The following is a 24,518-nucleotide window of genomic DNA, read 5'->3' on the forward strand; positions in this document are numbered from 1 at the left end:
CACATACATAATAATATAGGTATTATACACATACTCCTGTTTCAGCAGATGTTTATGCTATATGTGACGTTCCTTATCTATGAAAAGGGACCTTATTGTCGATGACGCTTACGCCATTATTAACGATGCTCCGATATAAATACAATGCCGCACGACGCTGTGCGGCGTAAGCGCCATCGACAATAAGGTCCCTTTTCATAGATAATGCCCCATATTGGAGCTCATTCTCGAATACAGCCAGCTACTGCCGTATTCGAACTTCAAGATATTCACAAGAGACGACACGTACTAGATCTGTTCTAGATACGTTATAGTTTAGATTAGCGGGCTCAGCATGGTTCCATTTTTATCGACTATCACTATGCCCGTCACTTTCGCACTTACATAGTTGTTAGAACATGGTGATAAAGGATAAAAATGCGACCGTGCTACTAGGGTAGTTCTCTTTTGCAGCGCAATTCGGGCAACAAATGTCACTTTTACGTTAGATAGAGTTAGATATCTATTAGATGTAAATTGGATCTCTAAGCCATATCTTGTGGAAATCGTTCAAGAGTATCTCCAGAATCGTGCAAATGTCAAATTTGACAGGTTAGATCTTAAACATATCGTTAGGTATCGTATCTTGGTGATGTCTAAAAGATATCTAACAGATGTCTATTTCAAAATCCGAATCGGGCCCCTAGTTTCATCTCTCCGGTCAATGTTGCTGCTTCGCTAAACGCTAGCTTAAGATCAAAACTGTTTACTTTGATCCGGAGCTAAGTTTTTAGTATCTGGTTCAGTTTCTTCGTAAACGTAACAAGGTAAAGTTAAAAGTCCGATAAGTAGGTAGCGGAGTAAGTTGGATCTCAGGATTCTCAGGGTTTTCTTCAAGTACCTAATAAGCAAACCAACACTTGTAGTTCTTAGAAAACAAGGATTGGCAAGAATATATACTCTAAGTTCATAAGTTTTTCTTAAATCATAGGTAATTCCACTATTAAATTAGGTATATCATGGGATTCAAAGGTGAAACTTAGGATTTCAGATTTAAAAATTCATAATAATTTGACAAAACAGACTTACAAACTATTTTTGAAGTGAAAACTTCTTTAGCGGCGCTGGGCACTTTTTGAGGTGGGAAAAAAATTATAAACTCGAGATAGCGTAAGGCGATCACGTGACCGTAAGCCCCGTAAGGTGGCCACTCATAATTTAAATGGTATTTAAATCAATAAAGAAAAATTCCTTAGTATAAAACCCAGCAACGTAATTCCAAATCCTCTAATATTGTACCTACGCGAACCGACCTAAGCCGCCATTTTATCCAAGTTAACCCTTAAGGTGACAGTCCATTTCCAACCGCAGCTGCACTACTGTTCATTTTACTATGGAAATTGACAGTAACAGCGACGCGTTCAGTACCAGTAGTGCAGCTGCGGTCAGAAATGGAATGTTACCCTAATACATACCTACAAGCCACCATGTGCGACGCGGCATCTCCGAGTAAATGCAATAAGCGGGTAAGGTCTGAGTTTGAGATATTTAACTCTAGAACCTTCTGATTTAACAACTTGATACGGTTTTGATCTTATTTTGATACTACCTTGATGATCGGTCACGCTAAATTAGGGTAACATTCCATTTCTGATCGCAGCTGCACTACTGGTACTGAACTCGTCGAACTGCGTCGTTGTTACTGTCAATTTCCATAGTAAAATTAACAGTAGTGCAGCTGCGGTTGGAAATGGACTGTCAGCTTAATACCAACATTACCAACAGACCACCGGGCGGGACGTCTGCGATTCAATGCAATAAGCATTAGGTAAGGTCTGAGTTTGGGATATTTAACCTTAGAACCCGATTCTGATTTAACAACTTGATACGGTTTTGATCTTATTATGATACTACCTTGAAGATCGCTCACGCCAATTAGTACATGCAAAATTAAATTAGAATCGACCTAGAGTGACTTAATAGCTGGATTCTGGAGACAGAGAGATCGTAATTTAAAATAACAAAAAATGTATGACATGACTGACATGAATTGTATTCCTCGTGTGGCATTTTACCACAGCTCACTTGGGCAGGCTAATGGTGCACTCTGATCGCACGAAAAATTACGCAGTTAGTCTTTAATTTTACAGACTGACTTTCCAATCCAGAGGATAGGTATACAGTTAAGAAGCAACAAATCTCTTTTCTATAGGTAATATTATATTATAAATGAAAGTCAATCATCATCATCCCACACAGATGAAGTTGCCGAAACAAGCTTATTATCTACCTACATATTTGGAAATTTGTTTTACGGATTATAAATTTTCAAAATGACACCCGTCCGTCCCGTAAAAACAAATGGATTAACACCACCAAATCATCTACAACCAACAATCAACATAACAAAGCAAAATACATAATCCGTACCTACTTTTGCCGTCGAATAAGTACAAGTTAGTACTTTTTTTTTCTTTTTTTTTTATATAAATTTATTTAACATTAAAAATGAGAGGTCTGTCGCCTGTATATGCTGTCGCTTTATCCATTCTTTAATTCAGTACGTAATCCTGAAACCTTCCCAATCTTCAACCGTAGATTCCTAACAGTCAAAATCATTTACTCGATTGAATTTTTCAGAAGCTCTTACGTGGGGGGTGATGGTGGGGGTCTCAGGATCCCCCGATTGGAGTAAACCGGCTTAACGTGATTAAAAATGGATACCTAATGTGAGAAGCGGAGACCTGTTTTGATGCGAACAAATACCACTGTTGAATAAAATTGTCTACGGTTTCTTTCAAATGAGTAGAAGTATTATGTACCTAACTCATAAACAATAAGGTATTTGACTACTAGTCAAATCAGTTTCTTTTTTCTGTCAAAACGATTTTGCTACTTTGATATTGAATTAATATGAAACACTAGCATGTGACGTCACAATAAAATTACCTAGACTTTATAGTTTTATACGAGTTTTAAAATACAAATTGTGTCTAAACATATAATTGCTGTCTACGTTACTCTATTAATCTTCTGGTGCTTTATTTCATGCATGGTGTAAAATCATTTATTTGAAATACAGTCAAATACCCTATTTAGTAACTGTCTCTCTTTTGACACAGACTTTTACTACTAACTGTACGTTCTTATTTGCATATTTATAAAGTACTTTTCAAGAACTTTCTAATGAGCCTAAACTTAAAGTTTGTGTTTTTCCATCGATTAAGTCCATTGGCTAATCCGACTGGTACAGGTCAGCTCCATGTTGAGTTTGCAATCCGGATCCGGAATGTATGAAATTATTCGGATCTGGATCCGGATCCGCGGATCTTTCCATACATTTCGGATCCGTCGTGCCAACCCTAGCTCCATGTTAGCATATTATTGCATTGTCATCGGGATATGGAAGTACTCCAAACTGAATCAGATACCAGATAGTGGTTCAAATTTAAGTTACAAGATTTGAAGCACACATATAATTATACAGTGTGTTTGACAAGAGCGTGACCAGGGTTCATGTATATTTTAAGGATGTGGCACAGAAAAAAAAGTACTAGCTGAATTTCTATTCAGCTAGTACTTGAATGTTCTTTTGCCTACAATGCTTCGTAAAAAATAATAAAAATCTTTTGACAGTTTCCCACCTAAACTTCAATAAAAAAAGAATGTCGCTTACGATTCACGTTATTATGAGGCAGTGTTCTTCTGTACGTACCCGAAAGGGCCCAAAATGTTACGAAACCAAGCTGATTTGCATATAAATAAATCGAAGGCGTTTGTAATTAAGTGGGTGAAGTATAAAAATGTTTACGATTTGCCAGAACACGGGACGAAATAAAAAAGACCTCCTCCACATAGGATTTAAAACAGGTCTTGCAGATGTTTTCAAAAAATTCACTTCTATCATTGCGTTCTGGGCCTTCTGAGCAAGAAAACTAAAGAAAAAAGGTTTGAAGATATCTCTATTAGATACAATCAGAAGGCATTTGAATGAAAACGGTTTAAAATATCGCAATACAAGTTTTACCGGTACGCTCTTATCGTACATAGTGTATGTACAAACGCAGTGAAGCTAAATAAAAGTGTGTAAATAAATGGTTGTGAGATGAATGAATGACGAAGCCTGTTAATATGTATAATAATGTAAATTACGCATCTGCGACAATGTATACCTAATCAACGGATGGTCTCATCGGAAGATCAGCGCTGGAAGTCGCCAGCAACATGCTGAGGTGAGACCATTTCGTGGCACTTTATCCTTTTATTCTCTGTTATGTATAATTTTCTATTTTGTATTTGTGCTCACGAATACAATTATTTTTATTCTATTCTATTCTATAATCAATACAACTAAAGAATATGAATATATTCCCAAAACAAGCATGATTGTTCAGAAGAAAACAGTCATTTTGATTATTAGTCTGTCTAACTTTTATTTTAATCAAAGCTATTTAAATCAAGGCACTCAGTCTTAAACATTAATGTATACATTTTCATCTCTAAAATTAATTTTATTACTAAATTTACGCAACGCTTGTTTCTCTCTATTAAAATAATTGAATACTAATTGGAGCTCTGTCTTTTGTTTTCGAAAGATGAAAACTTAATAACTGCTTCTGAAACCGAGGCCTCACATTCGTATATCTCAATTACAAAACCCTTACATGTCTTTTAACAGTGTTCTCAAGTCGTATCTCTATTTTAATTATCATTGAAATTAAACCTAACTGCTAAAGACACAAGGTTTAAATTACGACTAGTACTGTAAAGATATAAGCTGTTTTAACAGTCAGTCGAGGTCTGCCACAGAATGCAGCAAAACATTAATCTTAGCTGCCTCGCGACCGCAGGTCGTCCGTCTGTCGGGGCCTTAAAGGTCACGAGATCGTCAGACAGACGACGTAACCTTTAAGAGGTCATCTTTAATGGATTCATAACAAGTGCGCGCGCCATTTGCATTTCGTGTATAGGCACAGAATAAATAACAGTACTAGGTGCAGAAGACTCACTCTCTAACAAAACGCGTCTGTTACGATCAGCACAGATATGGCCGCTAGGTGGCGACAGCGCCACGCGCGGCTTATGGCTAGCCACCAAAATTGGTGGGGAACGGATGTACTTTTAGCTATCTGTAGCAAAGCGACGAAATAGCGGAGTGAGACACGCCTGGTATAGGGAGCATGCATCAACTGCAAGGGCCAGAACAAGAGTCCTGTTTATTGTCGCGAAATGTCAAGCTTTACACTAATAAATAATAAATAAGCTTAACCTTTTCAACGCTTTTCGTCCCATGCTAAAATGTGGCTTATACGCCAAATGGTTGCAATATGAAGAGCGAAAATAAATCTTATCTGCTAAAAATTGCTTTGACAGCGTCCGTCATAGCCTTTTTAGTGGCTGTTGGCGTCATGGGCATGACAGCACTCGACCACTTTAGTGGCTCTTGGCGTTGAAAAGGTTAATAGCATCGTTCGTAGACGTTAAAAATTAATTTAGCACATCGTACCTTACCTACCTGGTGAATTTCCAATATGCTCCATTCCAGTAACGCTCTTACGGTAGATATCGCTAGGGTCGTAGGGGTCCCCTAGACCCATATTGTGGAAAGATTCGCTGGCTTTAGATGAGGTTTTGGCGGACTCTAGAGGCCGCGAGTTCAAGTCTCATCCAAGGCCGTAATTTTTCCACTTTTAAATTAATTCTAAGCGTATACGTTTATATCTTGTTTGAACTTTTGTTTGCGCATTTACTACTTTATACAATCCTACTCTGCTAGTAGACACTGTCTACTACCTGTCTACTAGATCTAGCCTGTCTACTAGACAGGCTAGATCTCATTTCACATTCAGGCCGTCTGTTCGCTCCATTGAGTGCTGTTTGTCCCGTAGACTACTCGTGCGACTGACGTACGACTGACGTGCGACTGGCTTGCGACATAAAGAAAAAAATACATAGAGTGCCCACTCCATACATCAGTTTAGGTATAGGTACCAAAACTACTATTATTTTCATAGTCGACATCTAGCATCGAGTAGGAATTATCAGTACTGCTACTTGACAATAGCACTGCACCGACCCAAAAGTCTAATGCTCAACAATTTTCAGCTAATAATATAACCGCATTAGCCAGAACTATATTTTTAACTCCTGCTGCTTTATATTAGTTGTAAATTGTTGTTCAATACAATTTCGTGAGTCGCGACTCACGAGACATCTAGTATCAAGTAGCGGTACTGATAATTCCGCTACTCGGTGCGAGATGTGGACTACGAAAATAATAGTCTTTTTGGTACCAAAACTGATGTATGGATGGAGTGAGCACTCTATCCTTACTATATTTCTCTATGCTTGCGATTAGCGTTGTTTGACTGACATCTGCTGTTTCGACAAGTGATCTCGTACTACAAAGCGCCAAAGCAAAGTACAATCGAGTTCACAAACATTTCTACAAGCCAATGTTCCAAAAATATAAGGTGTCGTGTAGTTTTGTGGAACGTTGACGTGTGAAGATGTTTGTGAACTCGACCGTACAAAGAATTTTAGGACATGAGTAATTATATTATACTTAGTTATATAATATAATTGGAACGCTTATCTGTAGCAAAAGGGCTTAAGAGGGAAAGCAGGACTTGGAAGGAGGGGGGAGGGGGGGGGGGCGATGAAAATCAGATTTAGATTAGAAGAAACAAACTGCCCGATTCGCACTTTCAGATATCTTAAAGTTCGAATCGGGCGAAAGCCTTGTTTTGTTATTTTTGTCTTCATCAGTGAATACCTATATCTTATACCTTTAAACGAGCAATTCTTGTTTATTTATTTATTTATTTATTTATTTATATATATATTTCAGAGATCTCGGAAAAGGCTCTAACGATTTAGATGAAATTTGCTATATGGGGGTTTTCGGGGGAGAAAAATCGATCTAGCTTGGTCTTATCCCTGGGAAAACACGCATTTTCGAGTTTTGAGATGTTTACCGAGCTTTTCTCGGTCTCCCAGATATTTAGAAGTTAAATTGCCCAAAATAAACCTTTTTAGCTTTTGACAACGAATAGGACATATATATACCTAAATATAGGACATTGGTAGGAAAAAATATGCAAATATTAGGTGTATATTTTGTACTATTTGTGCCTTACTCAATACTGAATAAATACTTGTGCTTAAAATTAAATCTCAGTAGGTCTAGCAAGCCTAGTTATACCTATAAGTATACGTACACATCAGGTTGACAATCGGGTCGCTAATTAGCGCGAGATCAAAGCGCCAGACCTCTATTATTAAATCCCGCAAACTTTAGACACACAAGGTTGTAAGTTGCTCACAAATCCGAGGTGATTAGAACCTTGTCGATGCAGAATATTTTGCGAACTGAAAGCCTTTTTCGAAGGAAAAGACGGGGAAAACGTAAAATATCTTTGGGTGGAAATATTGGAAGTATTCATTTTGACACTGTGTTTTATTTTTATTAGCGTAACTTGCATTATTCCACTAACCCGGGGTTAACCGGTTAAACCTGGAGATATCATGGTTACCAGTAAGATTTGATAATGGTTTAACGGTTTAACCGCTTAGCCCTGGGTTAGTGGGATGGTGAAAGTGGGCCTTAGTGCGTAAAGCGGCATATTTCCGATTTAAATTCAAATAACTTTCGAATGCGAAGTGCGAGGAAGATTGATTAGTGACGTTGGCGTTAAGTCCGCCATTTGAACTGTTTTTGATGTGCAATACAATTTAGAATAAATAAATAAATGGATGAGGTGCGTGAGATGTGCGTCAATTGCACCAAGAGTATCGTATCCAAACTATAACAAATTCTTAAATCCGAATCAGGCTCTTTGTATATATATATATATATATTGGAGCCTATAGGGTCATTGCGCTATTTTTCATCCACTTGACGAAATTTACTTTACTACATTGCCACATGAATTTGGACTTATTGCAATCCCTAATGTCTAAACAATATATCTATCTACAAAAAAAATATATTTCGCAAGTAGCATATTAAAAATGAACTAAATTATAGTTTGTCAAAGGACTGTCTTATTTCAAACATAGACAGAGAGAATCATAACTACCTTTCTTTTTTTACTCTAGTACTAGCACCCAAAAGAAAAGGATGAGTCTAGTTTTCCTGGTTCTTACTGACTGACAAATTGGTTTGACCAAATATATTTGCTACTACGTATACGAAACGATACGAAAACTGGAGCATGTACGGTAAACTACAATGACTGTATATTGGGATTAAAGTCAGTGCAAAGCTCTATGAGTCGATGTGGCCCACATTTGGCACCGAAGCTTCACACAGATAACAATCAAATTTTATCTAGTTGTGGAGATCGCTGCCAAAGGGGCTTACCATATCCGGTTGACTGTTAAATTGAGAAACTTTATTGAGATATGATTTGCATTTTAACTGTAAATATTTTTATCCACGATGAAATTGAGATGGTTTATACGAGACAGGGATTTTAAGTAGTGTGAGACATTGCCATGGAATATCACCCCATTTAATTCTTCTTGAGGAACGATTTACCTAAGTGTTAATACAAGAAATTACTTTCTGATGTTTTTATAATTATGTATACGGGTTCCAAAAAATATGAGTAATAAACGTAAAGTTCAATAAAAATGAAATAAATGAAACGAGAATTCAGAGAACAGATAGCAGACAGACAGGTCAGATGGCAGTCGCTTTCGTAAAAACTAGTGCCCACGCCAATTCCTAGGATTAGTTGCCAAGCGGATCCCAGTCTCCCGGCGGCGGAGCCGTGGCAAAATGGCGGACGCGCGGGAAGAAGAGAGAGTACACAGAAAATAATCTCTTTGTCGCAATTTACTAACGGCTGCGAAATACGAGTAACGTAATAGTAGTTTATACAACAGTGATATAACAAGGACCAAAGACCCGAGAATTTTAAGAACCAATTATGAGCTGTTGCATACATTACTTTTTCTATGACAGCTGCAGCAAAAAAAAAAAAAAAAAAAAAAAAAAAAAAAAAAAAAAAAAAAAAAAAAAAAGTTATTATTAAAAAAAAAGAGTTATTATTTAAAAAAAAATTGAGTTATTATTTAAAAAAAAAAGAGTTATTATTTAAAAAAAAAAAGAGTTATTATTGTAAATGAAAACATACCTCTTTCAATCAAGATGATCGGAACTTGTATCTTTAAAAAAAATAAAGCAGTTGTATTATACTCATAAGATGACTGCTAGCAGTCATCTTATGAGCCTATAGACAAAGCATTCAAATGACATTGCTTTAGATATCACTGTCAGTCATTTAATTGACACATTTAAGTGCTGGAGTAGAAAAAATAACATAAATGGTCATAAAAAATATAGAGATGAGAATTCTAAATTTAAAATGACGGTAACACGTGTCTGCGTGACCATTCTCTAAATTGCGAGACCCGTATACCAAATGCCTGAACCCATGCACTCAGCAAATCATGACATTCATGACATCATATTACTTATCGCTGTCGCATGTCGGACGTTTGTCAAATCGGAAGGATCTGTCGGACCCACGTCATGGCGTACGGGCGTGCGGCGTGTCGTGACGTCACATGGCGGGACAAAAAGGTCTCGTCATTAGATAAGTGAAATCACTACATATGTGAAAAGTATGAATTTATACTTTTTCCCTGTAAAGCCCGTACCATGAGTCACTGACAGTATCAAAACTGTCATTTACGCTATCGAGAACGTAATTTACTTTCTATACATCTCGTTTGCACTAATATGCGAGTACGAGCGAGATATCAGTGCCCACCTGATGGTAGCTCTAACTGTTTATCCATCCGTTAATTACAATTAACGGACGTTAAAATATAAAATGTTGTTTGAAAAACAAGTAATTTCATATTTGAAGACCCAGGTTGAGGCCACAGGTTCGAATCAAGTCGATGGTCAAGTGTGAGTGAGTTGGAAAGCCAATTCTTTACTTTTTTAAAGTGATCAGTTTTAATATAATATTGTCATGCCAGGCGCTTTCGTCTGAAAGCGGCCACCATTCCGTTAATCATCATCAATCTGCTTGGCCGCACGTGCGGCCAGCTTCTTTTTCGTTTAGTAAATGGTATAATAAATAGTTGAACATCATAATATAAATTCGTATAGTATAATAAATAGTTGACGATCATAATATAAATTCGTATAGATTAGCTTAGAACAATTTATAATGTAATTTCATATTATGAAATAAATAAATCTAAATCTAAATCCAAATCCAAATCTATATCCTAGTCCAAATCTAAATCTAAATCCAAATCCAAATCCAAATCCAAATCCAAATCCAAATCCAAAGCCAAATCCAAATCCAAATCCAAATCTAAATCTAAATCTAAATCTAAATCTAAACTTAAATCTAAATCTAAAATCTAAATCTAATGACATATCCCACGCCTTGCACCTTGGTGAGGCGTCGTATCTCGACATTCCTCACTCGGTCTTGAAGTTTGATGCCAAGCAACATCCGCATGGCGCACATAAACCACTATATCTACACCAATAGTGGCGGAAAATTATCCCGCGATAATCTATAATCAATAACGTGGCATATAAAGAGTGATCAATCACTCGAGCCTTGGCCCCGATCCACAGGAAATGCCATATGGCGAGGATATTACCTACTTTACTGTGAATACTGATGTGAAAAGAAAAAAAAACTGACGAACAGGTGGGGTAAGTTTTATTAGAGATTCCATTATGGCGAGAATATGTTTTATATATTAATCACTACGTACACCTTATAAAACAACGCCGCGTCTGTCTGTTTGTGTGTTTGTATGTTCGCGATAAAATCAAAAACTACTGAACGGATTTTCATGCGACTTTCACCTATCAATAGAATGATTCTTGAGAAAGGTTTAGGTGTACTTATAATTTGTTAATTTGTAGTGTAAGCTTAGGACATGGCGGAAAAACTTTGTTTATTAAATTAAAATTGTGAATTGTTTCATGATAGATGTGTCAACGAATAGATCTTCGGTAGGTAAGTAGGACCTACCGCGAACACCGAAGTTCGTAAATTGCGGGCAACTTTCTCTTTTACTCCAGTTAAAGCGTAAGTAATAACAGAGAAAGATGGCCGCAATTTGCAAACTTCGATGTTCGCGGTAGATCTTAATTCACCCCGTCTAGTTCTGTTGGCACAACATTCATTTAATCAAGTACCTAGTCACATGAATACTTTTAACAACCTGCGGCGGTAGCACGGTCGCATTTTTATCACTTGTCACCATGCCTGTCACGTTCTAAAAAGTATGTAAGTGTGAAAGTGACGGACATAGTGACAGGCGATAAAAATGGAACAATGCTGCGCCCTATTTGCTTGTTAAAATATATCTTCTTCCAATAATGAGCAACAATACACATCCGACACGTTTCCATTTATACATTTTCAAAACGTAGTAAGTATCGTGGATATACAACTTCTTGGGACTCTTTGGAGGTGTACGATTTTCATTTGTTTATTTCCAGAATGTAGTAAGTAAAGTAGATAGAGCCTATGCGGAAAGAAAAGAGTCGTAGAACGTATCGATTCCCATATAATCCACGACTCTTCACTTTTCGCATAGACTCTATGCAATATTGTGTGACTATTTGGAAGTAAAGTGTTAGTTGATTCACGCTCCGTATACGATTCTAACGAGATGATGTGCAATTTGTTAATGTCTTAGATATGTCAGCTTAACGCCTGTTGCGGGATATAGCTGTTTTGGAAATTTGAAACGAATTGTAGCCATTTATCTTAGACTGTTGCCTATGGGCTTTGTGGGTGGGTGGTAGAGGAATAAAAGCCATGTAACGACGCACGGTATATTAACTTTGTCACCACAGTAAGCGTAAGTAAGCATCATTTTAGATCTGTGAACCGAATAGTACCTATAGTGTGTCAAAGGACTGCCTTATTTCAAACATAGACAGAGAGAGTCATACTATCTTTGTCTTACACTAGTACTAGCACCCAAAAGAAAAGGATGAGTATAGTTTTTTTTGTTACTATTTACTGACAAATTGGTTTGACCATCTATACCTACCACGTAGCATAAAGACACATGTCAAATCAAGAAACTAATAAAAAAGGTTTTGCAGGTACGACGTAGCATACTCATTAACACGGCACCTGCCATTGTGACTAGTAATAACGAGCATAAGTCGAGCTCTAAAGACTTTATTCAATTAAAAGTTGAAAAATCTACGGCACGGTTTCCGAGTGTGCTTGCCTAAACTTGAACTCTTGATTTACAAAACGTTTAGTTCTATATAAGCTTTTGTCTTGTGTAACTTGACCTGGTACTCAAGAAATAAAATAAAAATAAAAGACACATGGAAAATTTGGATAGATAAACCATTTATTAGCTTGCCACAATACACACATTGACAGAAAAAAACAACGGGTTGCACTCAGGGAGTGCCGGCAGAAGTGAAAACTCAATGACTAGTGCAAAATGCACTATGTATAATTGAGGTTAACGCCATCTAGCGTTAGCATTAATTACTTGAAACCCCTAAGCACATCACTGTTAATACTCAAGTTATATTCATACCAGTTAGAGCGAAACTCACCGTAAGATTTAGATGGCCACTCATTTAGATGGCATTTAAATCGATAAAGAAAAACTCAATGACATTACATGTAACAGTTTTTCATGTAATGTCATTGAGTTTTCCTTTATTGATTTAAATGCCATCTAAATGAGTGGCCATCTAAATCTTACGGTCACGTGATCGTCTTACGCTGTCTCGAGTTTAAAAATTTTTCCCCACCTCAAAAAGTGCACAGCGCCGCTAAAGAAGTTTTCACTTCAAAAATAAATAAAAGACACATGGAAAATTCTACAACTCAGGCGACCTTTGAGCTCGCTCCCGATCTGCCAGCAGACCTTTAAGGTAACATTCGTATTTCAACTGCAGCTGCATTACTGTTGCGACATTACTGCTGATGCATCTACGCTGCCGCTGTATCTGTCAATGTCCTTGAAGAAATGACGAGTGACATTCGCCGCCGAATTGATGTCGCGACTGACGTTCAATCACTCATTTTGTTAAGGAAATTGACAGATACAGCGCCGCCACAATAATGTCGCAGCAGTAATGCAGTTGACATCCGAATGTCACCTTTATAATTATGACCGGTGACGCCAAATAGTACCTATATTCAATTAAATAAATTGTAGAGCAGATAAGCTTTTAACCAAACCATTTTCTAACCTTACCTATTAAGAACAAATTTTTGTTAGTACATATTAGTTTTATATACTTACTTTATTTCTTTCTATTTTTTGTTATTTTCAAGAAATATTAGTTTCAGTTTTAAACCACAGTTATTGTTTTTATATAAATTCTGCTACCACCTAGGGAGAGCGGTGTCTCTTGACACAAGTGTCATGTAGGTACGCTTAAAAAAAAGCACCAGCCCAGTTATAATTACGTTTGTTTGTGCGAATATAATAAATATTTTGTTTATTTATTTATTTATTTTATTTTCTTTTAAATAAAGAAAAAGATAAGCGACACAGTTTTCAAAACTTTGTGAACTTCCTTTGAGCCGCCTCTGGCTGGACTCACACTAATCACGAACTTGTTTAATTGCTACCAATCCCCCCCCCCCCCCCCCCTCGACCCCACAACTCGGTTGACAAGTTTAAAACTAAGGATAGCTTTAACGCTCGATTTATGGGTTTTCTTGGATCCTTAGGACTTACGAAGTTTTATAGAGCTTTTGCAGCTGAATAGAATGAAAGAGATAGAACGCTGACAGACAGACGGACAGATGATAGTGGAAGCTTAGTTATAATTATGGTTCTGTATTTGGCACTCTTCGGATACAGGACCCTAAAATATATACTAGCAACTTGAGAAACACGAAGTAATATCGCTAAATAAGTATAACATAGGACTTTGTATTCAAAGTTATATAATTATAACCTAAGTATTGTCGAAAATTATTTAATTCGGATAGCAAGTTGTTCCATAGAATTATAGCAACTTAATTAAAATAAATTAGTAGATAATCATCTTTAAGTATAATCTACACATTGCTACTTAGGTAGTTATATTTTAATTTTCATGTCTCATTTCTTTTCGAAACCTATTATGTATTACTCATTCATAATGCATGCAATAACTCGGAAATAATAGTCCACAAAACCCCAATACAAGAAACATTATTTTTTATCATAACAAATAAACAATAATTTACCAAGCGCCAAAATATCCCGACATTAAATTTAAATCACTACTATCACGAAAACAATTGTGAATTTTGCTAATTACCTGTGATTTTCTGTATTTTCCAACATAATTCTCATATGTAGTGCGGTCTGTGCGCCTGACAGAAGTGGGTAAGGGGGTAGGGGGGGTTGTGGCTGTCGCCGTAATTGGATAAGGGGGGGGGATTATAAGTTCATCGTAATTACTTCTCTCGCATTGAGCGGGTATGTCACTAATTAATTGGTAGTTTCTGATGATGCGGTTACGTGTACGTGAGCTAACTGTGTTGTAATCATAAGTTAATGGGGCTAGAAATTTGCTCAATATTGCATTGCATAATGCCAAGTATTGCCTGCCTTGAAAAAACGTTACCCCACTTAAATATTACATTTATTCTTTTTTTAGTATTTGTTGTTATAGTGGCAACAGAAATACATCATCTTTTATGAAATACCGTAAAATGGGGTGAGTAGGATTCGCGGGGAGAGTTGGGTTATGAATGGGGAGAGAAGGGATGAAAGGGGGATGAGATGGGATTTTAAGGCTACTGCTACAAAAATAATGTATTCCAATTTAAAATGGAGCTATAGTAATACTCATAATAAAAATAAATCGATCCAAAAATCTTCCAAAATCACCTTTGTATGAAAACCCAACTCACCCCAAATACGAGGGACTACGGGGTGAGATGGGATTTCCTGTTTATCGTCAAAGTTATGAAATGGAACTAGGTACCCAAAATAAAATAAAAACTAAAATACAAACGTCCGGAACACTTATTATATACACCATTCAGTTTGCATATGTAAAAATAAAATGTTATCGAGGTTTGAATGTCAGTTTTGCACCTACTCACCCCATTTTACGGTACAGCCGGGTGACAGACAGACAGTGGAGTCTTAGTAATAGGGTCCCATATTTTCCCTTTGGGTACGGAACACTAATTATCCAACGGCAATTGTGCCGCGAGTGACTCCCACTGAGCCATAACTTTGCCCACCGCGTCACAGTTCAGTAAAAGCGAAATAACTTAAAAGTAGTTACAGATACACTTTCTTCAGATAAATGTCAGATAAATATCAGTTATATGGACCATTTTTCGCAGTCAAAAATGCATTGAGAGCTTCGTCTATAATATTCCCATTTATCCTATTTAGAATAATGAACTAAATTCGACAAAGTTAATCAATATGATTCACAAGTTCTACATTCAGATTAGCAGAGCGAGCCACCAGCAGCTCTGTGCCTTGAATACTTGCTAATGAGATGCAAACGAATGCAGCCGGGAGAGCTAACTTTATATTCTAGCGTGTATTCGTCTCGCTGAGAACGTCAGAATCGAATGTAAGAAAAACCAGCGTCATGACTTAACGCTACGTCTTACGTAGGCGGACAACGCGCGAACGCCGCGCGGCCGCCGCGCCGCTTCGCGCCTAAATCGCTCACGTACGAGTAGGACATACCTATACGTATCAACAACGGTTTGTTTCATCCTCGCCGCGCCGCGCCGCGCCGCGCCGCGTTCGCGCGTTGTCCGCCTACGTAAGCCGTAGCGTTAAGTTCACCGCGCGAAAACATGACTGTAACACAACTGGAGTTGCAAGCGCCCATAGGCTATTTCATGGGCCGTATGCTTGTTGCCAACGACGTGGTATTAAGAAACCGGCCAAGTGCTAGTCGGACTCGCGTTCCAAGGGTTCCATATATTAAGTCGACGCCGACGCTCAAACAATTTAGCCTTATCAAAAGCGCGAACAAATCAGTTTGGTCAGAAAAATTTTACTCGGGAAGGACCGAAGCTCTACTGCAATAGTTTACCAATAGAAATACGTAACTCAGCATCATTGAACATCTTTAAAAAAAAGCTTAAGTGTCATATTTGTGAGACTATATATTAATATAAGAATATAATGTTATTTTTTCCTTTATATTAGGTATTTTATATAATAACACGCCAGCTTGCAACCCCCCCTGTTAGTAATCGGCTGCCGTACTTTATTGCCGCCCGCAACTCCAGAGGTGTCGCATGCGCGTTGCCAATCTTTTAATAAGTATTTTATAGTAACAATATGTTAATTATGCATGCATAATTTACTGATTTTCTCATTTAAGTGAAGTTTTTGTTATATCTTCTCGAGAAAAAATAAAGATTCTTAAACCTGAAGTCCGACTCACGCTTGACTGCACATTTCTAATAGATTTTCCCGTCATCTATAGGTAAAGAACTATTATGTGTATTTTTTTCAAAATTGTAGACCCAGTCGTTTCGGAGATAAAGAGGTGGGTATTACTGGGTATGGTCGGACAGACATAGAGACAGACGCACAAGTGATTCCTATAAGGGTTCCGTGTTTTCCTTTTGAGGTACGGAACTCTAAATAAAAAAGGATCGCTCACCTGGGACGCAGTGTAATGGTACGGGCTCGTCTGTCGCGGGGTGCCACGGCGTTCACTGAGAGGCGTCGAGAATTTATATCCACAAATCATCATCATCTTCATCATTATATCAGCCTTTTATCGCCCACTGCTGAGGCCTCTGTTCGAGTACGCCACTTATCCCGGTCCTGAGCCAATCTCATCCAGAAGTGACCCGCAATCTTCCGAATATCGTCCACCCAACGACCCAACGGACGCCAGGCACTCCTTTCGTCTGAAAGCGGCCACCACTCCCTTAACAATTAGGCCCACGTACCATCACTCTGCCTGGCAACATGTCCCGCCCAGCTCCATTTAAGTTTGGTAATGAAATGACGTAGGTACCTACCTATCCGACGTCTTGCACAAAATAAATACACAATGTAAAGTAAGTTACACTACAAAAAGTTTGGTGATTCACGCTGAATCTTAATAAAATAGTTGAGATTCTTTATAAGTATTATCTTAGGTCCCGATACACTTGTTTGCCTGGTCGACTAGTCGCTCGACTCATCATGCGCATTGAAACCAATTGTAACCAGTTCCTTGACAGCCACAGAGAGACGTGTCATAATGCTCTGTTAAATAAATTATACGGATTTCGCGTCTTTGTACAGCACACTGACAATATTATGCAGATTATGATGCGGATAGCATAGGAAACGGAACTGAATATGCGACAAGATCAAGATTCTTCTGTTAAATGAGCATTTCTTTTATTTTTTGCCATTTTTATATATTATGACCTTTTTTCGCCACTTTTGTGTTATTTCTACTAAGAATCACGAGCTCTTTCGATCCTAATAGGATAAAAAAATGTCCCAAAGTATTTTTCCAATTGTGTTACTATTGCTCCATATACTTTGTATGGTAACAAAAAGGAAAGTTTGAAAAATGTATAATCATTTTAGGACACATTTTTTCTCCTATAAGGATGAAATGGGCTCGCAATCCTGACTAAATAACACAAAAGTGGCAAAAAAGGTCATAATATATAAAAATGGCAAAAAATAAAATAAACGCTCAAATATTGCCTTCTCCCTTGTCAAATATAGCCCTTTTATATCAGAATCAGAATAGCCATTTATTAAGTTAACACATGCTTAGTATATTGGTTACAGTATTTACATTCATCATTGATTATATTGTATTTTTAACCGACTTCCAAATCTAAAAGGAGGAGTTTATCAATTCGGTTGTATGTTTTTTTTTTTTTTTTATGTTTGTTACTCCATATCTCCGTCATTACTGGACCGATTTTGAAAATTCTTTTTTTGATTGTACGTATATGCATACAGATTGGTCCTGTTTTTGTCAAAACTCAGTTCTGATGATGGAATCCATGAGGAATCGAGGGAACTCCTCAAATCTTAAAGGCATACATATAGTGATTTTTGTGTTTTTATCAACAAATCAAGCATTTTCATTAAAAACTGTCGCATTTGATGCAGTGGAACTGCTGATGATGATCAGAACAGAACTCTTCAACGACGCATAGTACACGTTTGGCGATTTTGATTTCGACTTGGACTGGGAGACCCGGACCCGGATCCGGACTAGGGCCCGGCCTCGGACCCGGCCCGGTTCGGACCCGGACCTAGACTCAAACCCGGAGCCGGACCTGGACCAAGACCTGGACCTGGATCCGGGCTTTTATCTGGACCTGAACCTAATATTGATACCCGAGCAAGCGAAAGATTCCAAAATTGAACCACAAGCGTAGCGAGTGGTTCGAAAAATGGAATCTTGAGCGTTACGAGGGTTTCAAAGCACGAGGGTTAAACAACAAATTTTCCCCCAAAATTTAAAACAAATAACTATTCTTTCACCGGGGTGTCCCTCATGGAAGTCGTTTTTTTTTCTTAAAAATTATTATATTTAACGAAAACAAATTTTGACACTTAAAATGGCCTCTCCTTCAAGGGAGTAGAAGGAAGCGTGGTAATAAACTCCATGGGTTACCAGCCCTACTAGGAGTTGCCTTCTCCCTTGTCAAATATAGCCCTTATACATACATATAAAGCCCTAAATGTCCGGCGAGGTCCAGAAATGCAAAGCGAGGCAATGTCACTGTGTACTAGTACAGTCAAAAAAGTGGTATGGCAAACGTTCCCTAATAACAGAAGTGGTATGGCAACAGTTTGCTAACGTCCCTTGGCGACATTAAAACGGTATATTATTCCGGCTTGCAATTGCAGCGAACTTCGCGCGATGTTCCCCCGTGGCTCTTTATAACTTACACGTGAAGTTACGTAGAGGTGCACCGGATATTCAGTTACTATGCGGTATCCGGCCTATCTGGGCCTTATTTTTATACCCGGCCGGATACCGGATAGTAATTTTGCTTGATTTTGGAGTAAACAAAGAAACAATCACGGTCATAATCGTACTCGTTTATTATTAAAAAAATATGTGACGTTATATATGAAAAGGGACCTTATTGTAGATGGCGGTTACGCCATTATTAACGATGCTCTGATATAAATACAATGCCGCGCGATGCTGTGCGGCGTAAGCGCCATCGACAATAAGGTCCCTTTTCATAGATAATGCCCCATTTAAACATTCCACTCACTTGCACGCGCATTCATTTCGCACCTACAAATTTTCCGCGCAAACGTTTACTACGAAACGCACATGAAAAACCGTAATGTTTCTATTTGGTATATTCGGCGGCCAGATACCGGATATTCGGCCGATAGTCAGGCCGAACATCCGGTATCCGGGCAAAGAACTATCCGCTGCATCTCTACGAAGAATTCTTAAATTGTAGAATTCAGTGGAGAATCATGTATCAACGAGTAGGCTCATTAAAAGCAAGTGTGGCATTGGGGTTGTTTCCAGATTGATTAGTGTTTATTGCGATTTCAATACATTTGAATTTTTGACATAGCCACAGAAAGGGCCTATTTCCGCACTAGTGCGGGAAAGTAGCACCATATGTACTGTAAAAGAAATATTACTTTACACACAAAGTAACTCAAAATCCATATTACCTACTGACATAAATTCCATCCCCAATCCAGCTAGCTCAATTCACACATCGAAAACTGCAAATCAAATCGCGGCAAAACAATATTTTATTCATAGCGCAATCAAACAACGCGATTTGAAATTTCCAGCAAACAGGACAATTTTATCAGCCGCCTCGGGCGCCAAATTGCCGCTCCAAAAACGTCAGTGACAGGGACGGCGATATGGGGTGCAGATAAGTGTGTCTCTGTCGGTCAGGTTGGCAAGGCAGTGGAGCCTGGCGTTGGCGAGTCTCCAGCGCAGGTTCTGTTGTTTCGTTAGTACAATGCTCTGAAGCGGGTAAGAGTGAATCGTACTTTAATATCGAGGTTTCCGTACCAATTAAAAAATAATAATTATATAGGTCACCTTAACCGCCTTATGCATGTTTTATATGCATATTAAATTAGTATTTATTTAAAAATATCTTATACCTTTAAACAAGCAATTCTTGTTTATTTATTTAATATCTGGGATTACGAGCTTTGCTCGGAAAACATATAAAAACTCAAAAACGCGCGTTTTCCCGGAGATGAAACCTAGCTAGATACATTTTTCACCCCTTAATAAAACCCCCATATATCAAATTTCATCGAAATCATTAGAGCCGTTTCCGATATCCCCGAACTATATATACAAGAATTTCTCGTTTAAAGCTATTTATTATATATTTCGGTGATCTCGGAAACGTCTCTAAAGATTTCGATGAAATTTGCGACAGGGGCTTTCAGGGGCGAAAAAACGGCGCATTTTTGAGTTTTTATATGTTTTATACGTCTCCCAGATATTATCTATTATACCTATTTATATCGTCATCTAGTAGCCACCAGCCACAACACAAGCTTTATTGAGCTCACCATAGGACTAGGTCGATGTGTGTAAAATTGTCCCATATTTATTTATTAATACGGTCCCTGAAAAATGGACAGAGGGGACCTAGTCAAAGGGTTCAGTTTATCGCCCTCTGGAACCCTAAAAAGGGTATAAATCTGAAGAAAAGTTACGGAAATTAGTTCCTTCTACAAGGAAAGGAAAATAGAATTACGATCGGTATTGTGCGAGTAATCTATGGGAGGAAGCACTCGGCTTTTCAATAGCTTTATATTATAACAGTATTACGTTATTTCTTTGATAGGTTTCTCTACTACTAAAAATAGATATAATTGTATACTATATATATTCCACCCTTTTATTTAACTTGAAATGTTTGTTTGTAAAAAACTACCGTCTTACCAATTTCATCATGACGCATATATATATCTGTCGATATATGTGAAGCACTTAACCTCAAAAACATCTGGAGAAACGAAAATTCTGCATAAACTGTAGTTATTAGAACAAAAGGGACATGTTTCAGACAAAGACAAAAGATTAGACTATCTAGTTTAATTGAAATTATTCACGTAAGATTAAACATTTTAAAGTTATGAGGCTTTTTCAAATAGTATGGCATCTACCCGGCTTTTACCCTATACTTCGTTTTATAAGCATTAGAAAAAAGATAAACAATCTTGACATGTATATTTATTGAGAAACGTAAAGAAAAGAGTAAGTAAATATTACTTATGAAACCAAAAGAATGTAAAAAATCATATTATGCTATATTGTTGTTACATACATATTTGCTGTGACTTATTTTTCAAATGTGTTTTTCAATATAAAGACATGTTCAAAATTGTGTAGGTACCCTTTTTCTAATGGTAAAAATACTAGAAGTAGGACTTATAGTGCAAAAACAACTTCCAATGGAGAAAACAAAACACGCTAGCTCGGTAATGTTCTCAAAATCGTCTCCATTTTAGCAAATTGTCTTCAAACGTTCACAGCATCGAAAGAGTGATAATAAATTATTCATATGACTTTTCCTACTTGACTTTATGTTTTGACGCCACGCCGGCTACAAATACATATTTTACGAGTACAGTCAGCCAGAATTATAATTTATGGATTCAATTCAACCCTTCGGTAATAAAAAGTTGAGAGCGTATTTGACATAAACAGACGGTTGAATTATTTTCGACGTAGAACATGTCGGAAAATATTAGATATTACCATGAAAACAAGTGAAATTTGTTGAGACGTAAAATTGCAGTTGAATGGGTCCGATAGCGTCTATTAAGACACCCATTTATTTGGTTAATAAAAAAATTACATTGGGGCGTGGTGTCCAAGCGTACATACACTAAGGGCCACTTGTACCATCCTACTAACCCGAGGTTAACCCGAGGTTAACGAAATCTGATTCTCAAGGTCAAGCTTTAAAATTCAGCCAATAAGCATTAACTGTGATCGGTCCGCAGAGCTCCCAATTAGGGAGTCAACACATAATTCGCGATTCAGCAAGCAGCCTACTTAACTGATTGCACAGCACGCTTCACTGGCACCGTAGCAAATTCTCGCCTAGTGTGCATGTTCGTACATTTACCGATAGATGGCGTTGATTTCAAACGGGTGATTGAATTGCGCCAAGATTTTATAATGATCGTAACAAGATCCTCGAGAACTAATAATAAGTCATTACATAATATAAACTGTGACAAATATAATATATGATTTGCCGGTTTCAACATAATATTATTATTATCATCATCATATCAGCCTTTTGTCGTAAACTGCTGAGCATAGGCTCTCTTTGAGACCTTCGAGTACGCGACTTGTCCCGGTCCTGAGCCAATCTCATCCAGAAGTGACCCGCAATCATCCGAATATCGTCCACCCAACGAGCCAACGGACGCCAGGCACTCCTTTCGTCTGAAAGCGGCCACCATTCCGTTAACTTTTTGGCCACCTGCCTGCTGCGGTCATTTAAGTTTGGCTTTGGTTTGTATATGTAAAATAATGTAATTTAAATATGTATGTATGTATAAACTCTTTATTGTACAAAGCTCAAATGTATGGTACAGGATAGGCAGTACAAAGAAATCGACAAAAAAACAAACACAAAATACCTATCGACGTTTGACTTTAACAGCTTACAGCTCACACAGATTATAGGTAGTTTATTTGTATAGTGAATGAGTCCTTTGAGCTAGTGCCTACGTAACGGTGCCCCGTGGGCTGTCAGCGGCATATGCGGCACCCTAATGCCGTTACAAACTATCTAGACAGCTAGGTCATATTATAACGTAATTGTAATTAAATTGCGATACAGCGAGGAAACGCTGCCAGCATTTACGGCACCATACCGCAGGGGTAAATTTAGTTTTTAGTTATATATTTTAAGATTAGTTTTACTTATTTTTAGATTTCATTTTTAAGTTTTATAAGTTAATGTTATTGTATGTTTACTGAAAATTAATTTACCATCATTTGAAGATAAATTGTAAATTTTAAATATTGTAAGAACGGTTTGCAATACAATTGTAATTGAGATGCAATTCAAAAGAAGACTTTGAACACGTTGATGCAGACGGTTTCACTATCAAATTCTTTCATGAAAAGCCTATTTTTTTGATTCAATCTTTATCTGCAAAATTTTATAATAAAGTTTGCAGAAGGCCATCTGGCCTGCCAGAGATGTGTCATTGGCGCAGTCAGTGGGATCAAATATTTATTCTTGTGCCGGCCAATGTACATTAGGATGTACATGCACTCATTGTCGATGGAATGTCAACCTTAATTAAAAACAATGTAGGTAGCATTTCATTTGACTCGTAAAATATTATAAGAAAAAAAATTAAACTCAATTTGTAGGGTAGGTAGGAGATTTACTCAAACGCCAATAATGTCAACGATACGTTTATTGACTTTGAAAATTTATATATAGGTGCATACATTTATCGGGTTCATACAAAACTCGTTACTTCGTCCTAACTAAATTAAATCGAATAGCAGACGGCAAGGTTGAGCACGCCTACTATCGATGCAAAGAGCCAAGGGACAGTCGGGACCTATCGCCAAGGCACTAGCTAAACCTAGGGAGGTCAGGGAGAAGACTGCAAGTGGCTATCGAACTCCCGACCCATAGAAACTAGCCAAAGGACAGAGGTGTACCTATCGCTAAGGCAGTCGCTAGCTGAATGATCTGATGCGGCACGGACTGCGCCTTTTATTCGGTCCGCTCGGCGATCGTCGTACGCGCTCGGCGCTTCTCGGTGGCTGGCCGGTGTGACGCAGTACTGTGCGAGCAAGAAAGTATTCGAGCCCGCGCGCAGTGACAATTTGTATTGTTACAAATTGAAAATACAACAACATTCAAACTTCCTTGGCTATATTATAATTTTGTATGGTGGGCGGCACGAGGTTAAAGTGAGAATGAGAAAAAAAAGCTTTTACAAAAACAGAGGTTTTACTTGTGAAAAAAACCCTAGAGAGATCCCAAAATATATATTAGAATTAAAATCTAATATATAATTTTGGCAGGAGTCTGTTTCTTATAAGCTGCGGTGCACTGACCCGACTAATCTGTTCATTTGCGAAGTGCAGGGGGTTGTGCCGCCCGACGGATTATCGGACATCGACGACACGCGTGTGGCCCCTTTATACAGGTGTCTCTGACCATGGGGCTTTAAATCCAGGGCTCGATTCTACTCGCTAAACTGAGCTACTTTTATTATGGCACCAACCCCGAAATCCCAAAAAAAAAAAAACTTTTTCATACATTTTGGCTGATCAGATGTCGACGTTTTCTATGGAAAAGTCAAACATTTTTCCCCGATTTTAGGGTTGGTCCCATAGTAAAATTACCTAGCTCAGTTTAGCGAGTAAAATCAAGCCCTCGATTTAAAGCCCCATGGTCAGAGACACCATGCATATTCATAAACGTCTGACAAATCTAAAACTGTTGTTAATCGTTAGTCCCTATCCGTCATTTTGACATTTCTGTTTTATGAGAAGAAGAGTTCTGTAAAATGTTGCTAAGTTTTATGTATATGGTTTGCCCATT

At 37.7% G+C, this 24,518-nt stretch overlaps 1 long non-coding RNA gene across 1 annotated transcript in view; it reads left to right on the plus strand.

Moving 5' to 3' along the window:
- The window catches only part of LOC134652054 (uncharacterized), a 257,015-nt gene extending 232,738 nt beyond the window's left edge, over positions 1-24,277 (plus strand). Inside the window, exon 2 of the long non-coding RNA XR_010097156.1 lies at positions 24,121-24,277. This is a non-coding gene — a long non-coding RNA (uncharacterized LOC134652054). The remainder of the gene's footprint in view (positions 1-24,120) is intronic.
- Positions 24,278-24,518: the final 241 nt, after the last annotated feature.

The sequence above is a fragment of the Cydia amplana genome, chromosome 11 (assembly GCF_948474715.1).
Source record: "Cydia amplana chromosome 11, ilCydAmpl1.1, whole genome shotgun sequence".
Lineage (NCBI taxonomy): Eukaryota > Metazoa > Arthropoda > Insecta > Lepidoptera > Tortricidae > Cydia > Cydia amplana.